Consider the following 8,108-nt stretch of genomic DNA (forward strand, 5'->3'; position numbering starts at 1 on the left):
AACCAAAAGAACCAGTCAGCCAGGGTGGACCACATCTGTTTTTACTTCCCATTGCACCTCCAGCAACAGACAGCACCCAGCATCCAGCAGGCATTCAGTATTTTCTAAATTAATAAAGTAACAAACACATAAAGTTTTCTATGCTTTGTCCCAAGTTCTGCTTCTCTTAGTCAGTATCTCCAAGGTGCCCGAGAAGCTGTCTGGCTGCTCGGGGGTCCTTCCTGGGTGGGCAGACTGTGATAAGCAACGGTCTCTTCCTCAGGCGTTTTTGTTTGACCTTGTAACCCCGTTTCCATTTTAACATCATGGTTCAGAGTGAGGACCCTGGATTGGAATGTGCCACTAACAGCTGTAAGACCTGGGCAAGTCACTCAACTCCCCAAGCCTTGGTTTCTTCCTCTGTAACTAAGGCACGTAAATCCTACAATACCTACCTCAAAGCACAGCTGTGAGCACTCAGGAAAACCATCCAGGTCAAGCGCCTGGCACAGTGCCTGTCTACAGAGAGCACAGACTAACCCTCCAGTCCTCAGAGTGGTCCCCAGACTCCAGCGTGGACATCACTGGGAATCCGTTAGACCTGCAAATTCTTGCTCCCGCCCCAAACCTACTGAACCAGAAACTCTGGGTGTAGGGCCCAACAAATTTTGTTTTAATAACATTTCTAGGTGAGCCCTGACCGGTGTGGCTCAGTTGGTTGGGTGCCATCCTGCACAGCAAAAGGTCCTGGGTTTGATTCCCAGTCAGGGCACATGCCTGGGTTGCGGGTTCTGCCCTGGTCGGGGCGTGTATGACAGGCAATCAATCGATGTGACTCTCTCACATCGATGCTTCTCTCCCTCTCTTTCTGCCTCCCTTCCCCCCTCTGAAAGCAAATAAATAAAATCTTTAAAACAAGGAGATGTCTAAGTGACTCTGATGCAACAAGCCCAAGCTTGAGAACCACTGCTGTAAACATCAGCAGTAATAACAACAGCAGCATTGAGATTATGATAATGTATGGGTGTTATTATTATTTTGACAGGGACCATTAGCATACTTCAGTTCTGTTGTTGATTTTGTTTGTTTGTTCATTCTGCTGTTTTCAAACCAAGTTCTGGGAAGCTTTGGGGTTTATGGAGATACATGGGAGACCACAGCAAAATGCTGAGGGGCAGATCAGAGACAAAGATCTAGCTCTGCTCCAGTGAGGGGGGCCCCCCTTATTAGTTTCGTGCACTTCGGTTCCATTCCACGTCAGGTTTGCTTCACAAAAGGTTCTGCTCTGAGGTAAGTCGTGAAGATCGCGGCCTCGCCCCTCATGTCGATGGGAATTAGGCCAGACTGTGGGGGAGGGATGGGGGTGACAGATTCTCCCGGGGCTGTCACCACGTAGGATGATTAACGCTGGCTCTGCCTTCAGAGCCAAACTCCACAGGCATTCTTTGGAACTGTGCTGGGAACCTTTGTCATACATCGTGCCATTGCAGCCTTGCAAAGTGTCACATCCCCTGCTTTCCAGAAAAGAAAATGAAAGCACAAGGAGGGGAAGAAAACATGTCCAAGGTCACATGGCTGGGACTAGAAGCCAGATCAGCTGACATGGAGATTTGTTATCATTCCCCAAGAACGGCTGCTGGTCTCACTTCAGCAGCTGAGCTCCCCGTGCGGGAAAACGGCCCATGGGGGTGCTGGAGGGATCCTGCAGGCACGTTCAGATCGTAACTCTTGGCCTCGCAAGTGGAAGGCAGCTGGCTTTTGCTCCACCATTTGCTCAGCACCAAGGCCTGGGACAACTAGTTTTTTTTCCAAAATGAGTCACAGTCACAAGGAATTAGAAAGTCCCCGTTTGGTGGGGTTATTCCCTTTTTGCCCAATTAGCCAGGCTTGGAAGATGACCTCAACATACCAGATTTGTAGTAGTGAGCTGAGACTCCGAGAATCTCAACCTCTACCTTACTACCACACCGGTTTTAGCGCACGGTCTTAGGCAAGGCAAGACTAACCCTCCAGGCCTTGGTCCAATACCTAACTGAATGGCCAAACCTGTTACTTATCGTCCAAGGTGGACTTTGAAACTGAGTTAGATGATATTGAGAGATCGTTGACCTCCTTGCCAAGTTGCATTAGATAAATACTTTGTCATTAACTGCTGTGTTTTTATTCACTCACTAACCCATTCCACACACGGTTATTGAGCACTCACCATGCGCCAGGCCTTGGGGAGGTGGGGAGGTGTGCCAGGTGGGGAGGGCGCAGCTGTGAACAGGACACGGCTGGACATGGTACTGAGTGTTACACATAAATTACCCCATCAATTCTCCCAACTGTCCCTCCGGGTGGAAATAATGATCTCCCTATTACAGGAGAGGAAGCGAAGGCTCAGAGAGTTTGAGTAACTTGCTAAAGTAGAGTTCACTGTCACTCAGTGGCAGGGTCTACCTGACCTCAGAGCCACGCTCTGAGCCTCTATGTCTTAGGTATTTAGGTACATCATACACACATACAAGAAATACCCCTTTTACTGTGCCTGGAAGAATATCTGACCTGTGGCAAGTTCTTAGTAAGTAGTTATGAAATAAATACACCCATCTGGGTTAAGCTAAAGCCAGAAGGCTCAGATGGTGAGGTGACTGAGGGTTGTGGAAGCTGAAGTGCTCACTCTGAGGAGCAGGGGCAGAAGTGAGGGAGCCCCATGAGGCAGCGGCCCAAGAAACGGGTGCAGGAGCAGAGGGACACCTGACACTGTCATCGGGCTGCCGAGAAGCCCCAGTGCTGCTGGGCGCCGTCCCTGCCCCCAGTTTTCAGGGAGCAGTACAGGGGACATCGGAAGAGAGGGCCAACACTCACATCTCTCCCAGCTGTTGTCACAGAAGGACGTCTGTCCATCAGGGGCTGGTCCATCACACAGACTGGAAGCTGTGTCCACCTGTGTGGCTTAATAAATAAATAAAATCTTTTTAAAAATCCTCAATTTTCTCATCTGTCAAGATGGCAGGGATAATAATAAAAATACAGGGTGGGCAAAAGTAGGGGTATAGTTGTTGGTGTGGAAAATAACACAAGAAGAAACTGTGTTTCACGAGCTCCCAACTATAAACCTACGTTTGCCCACCTTGTATGCCTGCTCTCTGGGAATTAAACTAGAAACTGTGCAAAAAAGTGTGCAAGTGTTGAAATCTCCCAAGCGAATAAGGAGCCCGGGCTCTGCCTGGGCTGAGGTTTGCAGAATGGGGGTGAGAGTGGCGACTGGAATTATACAGGAGTGGCAGGGGCCTCCCTGACCCGTGGAGCTGGGCGCAATGGGAGCTAAAGGCGCCATGTGAAGGGCAGGGCAAGGTGAGGACCCCAGAGACCATCAGAAGAGTTCAGCCAGAGGACAAGCGGGAGCAGTGTCAGGATTATGTGCAGGGAGCCTCTGATAAGGCGCCAGAGAAGCCAATGAGTGGGAAGAGTCGATTAAGGCACTATACTGATTTAGATACACAGAAATCGATTCATGTCAATGGCACTGGAACCCAGGGCTTGGATGCTCCCCACAGCTGGCTCAGAGACCCCACTGCATTTTATTAATGCAACCCCTCTTCACACCACCCCAAGATCCTAGGAGACTCCTCTTCTCATGTGATGCCCAGACCTCTGTCAGACTCCTCCCTCCCACTGCCTGCGGGGCACCTCTACTCGGATATCGGATGGGCATCTGAAATTCAACCTATCCCACTCTGAAGTCCTCACAGTTCCTCCAAGCGCCGCTCCACACACAGCCTTGCTCTGACTGCTCTGCAGGGAACTGAGAGGACAGAAGACAAGAGTAACCTTACAGTACGGGTTGTAAAAGATGCAAAAATCCAGATTAAAGTGTATAGAATAAAAGCTGACATCCTCCTCCCTCCCTCCTGTTGTCTTCACCCCTCTCCCCGGAGGTAACTCCTGTGAACAGTTGGACTTACAGTCTCCTGGACCTGCGCCATGCACCTACTCACAAAAATGAAAATCTATTTACATTATTTTGATGTAAATGCTATTGCCCTACATGGCTTGTTCCCCGACTTGCTTTTTTCAAGTAACCACACCTCGTAGGACTGTTTCTGTGTCGGAACCTAGAGCGCTCCCAGCAATGACCTGCTCACCACCTGTCTGCTGTCGACCAACCGTTAGGATGTTTCCCTGCCATTTTTTAATATCGCGAGCAATCCTACAGGGAACGCCCACATCCGTACGCACCGATACTTCTTCGGGATAGGTTCCTGCAAGTGGGATTGTGAAGTCAAAGTGTTTACACATCAAAAGATCTTTTCATGTGGCTGAACTAATGTATATTCTCACCTATAGTGTGTGATGCTGCACACGATCAACTTTTTAAAAATTTGGCAACAATGAGATGTTGTCTTAATTTGCAGTTTCCTTATGACTAGGGAGCTTGAACACATTGTTATGTATTTATTGGCCATTTGGAGTTGTTTTCCAGTGAACTGCCTCTCTTTACCCTCAGTTCATTTTCCTATTGGATTATTTATTCCAGATTACTAATGGGAAATCTGAGGACTGGAGAGATTAAGTTAGTTGGCTTGAAGTCTCACAAGTCTCTTGAAAATGCACACTGTCACCTACCAGCTCGGTTATTCTGCCTTCTCAGGGGTGGTCAGGGTTAACAATGAATGCAGAAACCTAAAGGCTGCAGAAGGAAGCTAGCAGTGCTCACCTGCATAGGGGTGGCCCTTTCTGCCTTTCCCTGAAGCAGCCCAGCTGTACACTGCGTCCCTTCCAGGGCTGGGCCTGCGGAAGTCCCTGGGGAAGGCTATAAGGCCACCTACACAACCACCATGACTATTGCGCTAGGCTGGCCCTGGCTGCTTGTTCTACAGCATCAAACAATTAAAATGCTCCTAAAGACAGGCAGCCAGAACTAAACAACCACCTCTGGCTTATGGCCATTTCTGTACTTAAGCCAATGAAGCTAGACAGCCCTTGGCTCTTGAAGCAATTCATTCTCCAAAATCCAAACCCCAGGCTGCTCCCTGAATTTGGCAGAACCCAGCTGTAAATGAAGGGAACTCACAGGCAGCTGCCATCCACTCGCCTCACATCATGCCAGGGCCACCCTACCTTTGTGTAGGGCAGAACCACCCCTTTCTTTGGAGAGGTTTGCAGCCCCACCCTTCACTGTCTGTTGGGACTGCTTCTCAGCAGGCCTGAGCGCCTGAGTGGCCAAGGAAAGCCTTCCCTATAAATAGAAGCCCTTTGCAGGGCTCCCACTGGCTGACAGGCCCAACAGCTTCCACGCCACGTTATACATTCTGCATGGGATGGGCTGCCGGCCCCAGAGGCCAGGAAAGTCTCAGGGGAGAAGCCGATTTGCTGAAGGGCAGCTGTTCAAATCCAAGAGCCGGGGACCAGCACACACCAGCACCAGGTGCAGACCCTTCTGCAGATGGCCGTGGCTCGCTCCACCGGGAGTGCAGGCAGCTCAGAAGTGGATTCTTTTTTGACTGGCATGTAAATGAACCTGGTTCTTTTCCCCCACACTCACTCACCCTGGTTCCAGTCTTTGTGACCAGCTCACCCTGACTTGAGGCTCCCTGAGCTCAACACAGACCCTGCTGGGAGAAGTGCTACAGGTGCAAGCGGGTCCCCACCAGAACCCAGTTCTGCCACCCAGTGGCCCGCCCGGCTTTGAGAAAGTGTCGGAGCTCTAATACCGCTCTCCAACCCAAATCCCCATTCCCATCTTTGGAAATAGGGAACCACCACTCCTTCCTCCGTGGGGTCTGCAACAGAAGGGTGGAGCCTGTGGTTGGGGTGACTGTACCTGGTAGCCAAACCTGCTCACATCGTCACGAGGGAGAAAGGCGGGTCTGCCACAGGAAAGGGTGTCAGGGCAGCGTGAGCAGGGAGGTGAGATTAGCACCCACGAGTAGGGAATGAGCACCTACGGCACTGAGATAGAAAGGAAGATGGAAGCGAGAAACACACAGGGACTCTGAGGACAATGAATCTTGAAGGTCCATTGTGCCAATGGCTCCCAGGGAGTTGGTGACCCAGCAGGGGTGGACTGGCCCTGTGATGCCTTCAGGAACCCTCCCCACCCCCTCAGCGACCATGAAATCGTGGGGCCCAATGGGGGTTGGTGAGTATTCATGGATGATTCTTCTAAACAGAGCGTGTTAGGAAAGAGGCCTTAAGAGTTCCTGTGGTTTTGAGAACAGGTGACGGGGCCGGATGTATACAATTCTAGATGTGGAAACTGAGGTGCCTTTATACTATAGACTGAATGTTTGTGTTCCCCCAAAATCCACAGGTGGAACCCTGATCCTCAATGTGAAGGCATTTGGAGGTGTAGCCTTTGGAAGGTGATTGGCTCATGAGGCTGGAGCCCTCATGGACGGGTGAGCGCACTTAAAAGAGACCCCAGAGCACTCCCTCGCCCCTTCAACCATGTGAAGACACAGAAACCAAGAAGCAGACCCTCACCAGACACTGAATCTGCTGCTGTCTTGGTCTTGGACTTCCACCTCCAGACCTGGGAGAGATCAGTTCCTGTTGTTTGTAAGCTGCCAGTCTGTGGTCAGAGCAGCCCAGGCTCATGAAGCCACATGAATAAGCAACGCCGCCCCGGTCTCTCAGCGCTGCCCGGGAGGCACACTGGGCATTTTCCTGCTCCCAGGCCCTCCTGCTGGAATGAAGCCATTTGGGAGTCTCCCCAGAGACAGTGTGTCGGCAAGTGGCCTCGGAGAGCAGCACCTGCCGCCAGAAACTGGGTGTTTTGTGTCTGCGCCTGCCTCTGGCCCTAGGGGAAACCATGCAGAAAGCACGAGGGGCCGCAACACATGTTCTTGCCTTCCCACCTGGATGTGGCTAGGGCTGTGTCCACTTTCCTATCTACTGATGACACTTGCTGGAAGGTCGTTCAGGGGTCACAGGGGGCACAGAGACCTGTGCTGTTCACCCACTCCTGTTCCCATCCCCTGGTAAAACCCACTCAGAGCCATGGCCAACTTTGGGGACTCCTGCCCCTTTGGCCAGTGGCTGGAATAAGAGCTGTCACCAGGGCAGCACCCTCATTGGTGACAGCACCCTGGACCGCACACTCAGGGCCTTGCGGCCTCCCACTGGCAGCCTCAGGGCCCACACTGGCAGGCGGTGGCAGCCACGTGGCACATTTGGTGGACGACCACTGGGCCCATTCTGGGCGCTGACAACCAGCTACCATCCTGGAGTTCTGCAGCGTCAGCAGACACTGTGGGTGAAGCCAGAAAGGAGGGCAGCAGGTGAAGATGAATGAGCTTGTGAATCACACAGGAGACACCCCGGGGACCACCCCTGCACAGTTGGGAGGAATCTGAGGAGGGCGGAAATCCCCAAGGCAGGCGTCAGAGCCAGAGAACTGTGACCTTGAGTCTGTAGTTACTTCTCTTCTCACCCCCAGGCTGGTTTGGGGCAGACGGATGACATCAGTCACTCTTTCTTCAGAGGGTGGGAAAGGGAATTAGTCACCCTGCCCAAGAGGATGTCTCCCCTCATGCCCGCCTCCCTGTCCCATCACTGCTCCAAAGTGGAGCACACTGCGGTGCCACATGACAGTTCTATTTCCAGAGGATCACAAAAGTGCCATTGTTTGACAACAGACTAACAGACGAAGGTCACTGTACTTCCCAGCCCAACCCCACACCCAGGTCACAGCACATCGGTAACCTCTCCATCCGCACGGGAAGGCGGAGGGCTAGCAGCTCACCTGACTCGGCTCTGCTTTCTTTTGTCAAGTCCAGTCCTGAGTCACCAACACTGGCTTCCAAATGGAATTTTCAGAGCACGTGGCAAATTTTGCTTGCGTGCTTCTAGGGCTGAAGAGTGCAGCGTCGGAGCGAGGCCTGAAGTGCCCCCCAGGGAAATGCTTTCCTGCATTAGGCAGAGCGGCTGGCCAGAGTCCTGAGGAGACAGAGTATGTGGATGGGTTGGATGAGTCACGAGCCCCGAGTTGAACTGACACTTTCGGCTTGCTTCTGGCTCGCAGACCTTTTTCCAAAGCTTGCAGGGCGTGTATGGGCGATGCCTCCCACCCAGCACAGAAGGGCACTGGTTTGTTTCTGGTATGGCTCAAGTTTTACACCAAGTCACTAACATGATCTCAC

At 51.8% G+C, this 8,108-nt stretch overlaps 1 long non-coding RNA gene across 1 annotated transcript; it reads right to left on the minus strand.

The window, feature by feature from the left end:
- Positions 1 to 1,017: 1,017 nt before the first annotated feature.
- LOC128781199 (uncharacterized) lies at positions 1,018 to 7,904 on the minus strand. The gene is made up of 3 exons (XR_008427102.2): positions 7,712 to 7,904; positions 2,830 to 2,916; positions 1,018 to 1,490 (listed from the first exon to the last, which is right to left on the minus strand). It is a non-coding gene; the product is annotated as an uncharacterized lncRNA (long non-coding RNA).
- Positions 7,905 to 8,108: the final 204 nt, after the last annotated feature.

This window comes from Desmodus rotundus, chromosome 6 (genome assembly GCF_022682495.2).
Source record: "Desmodus rotundus isolate HL8 chromosome 6, HLdesRot8A.1, whole genome shotgun sequence".
NCBI classification, from domain to species: Eukaryota; Metazoa; Chordata; class Mammalia; order Chiroptera; family Phyllostomidae; genus Desmodus; species Desmodus rotundus.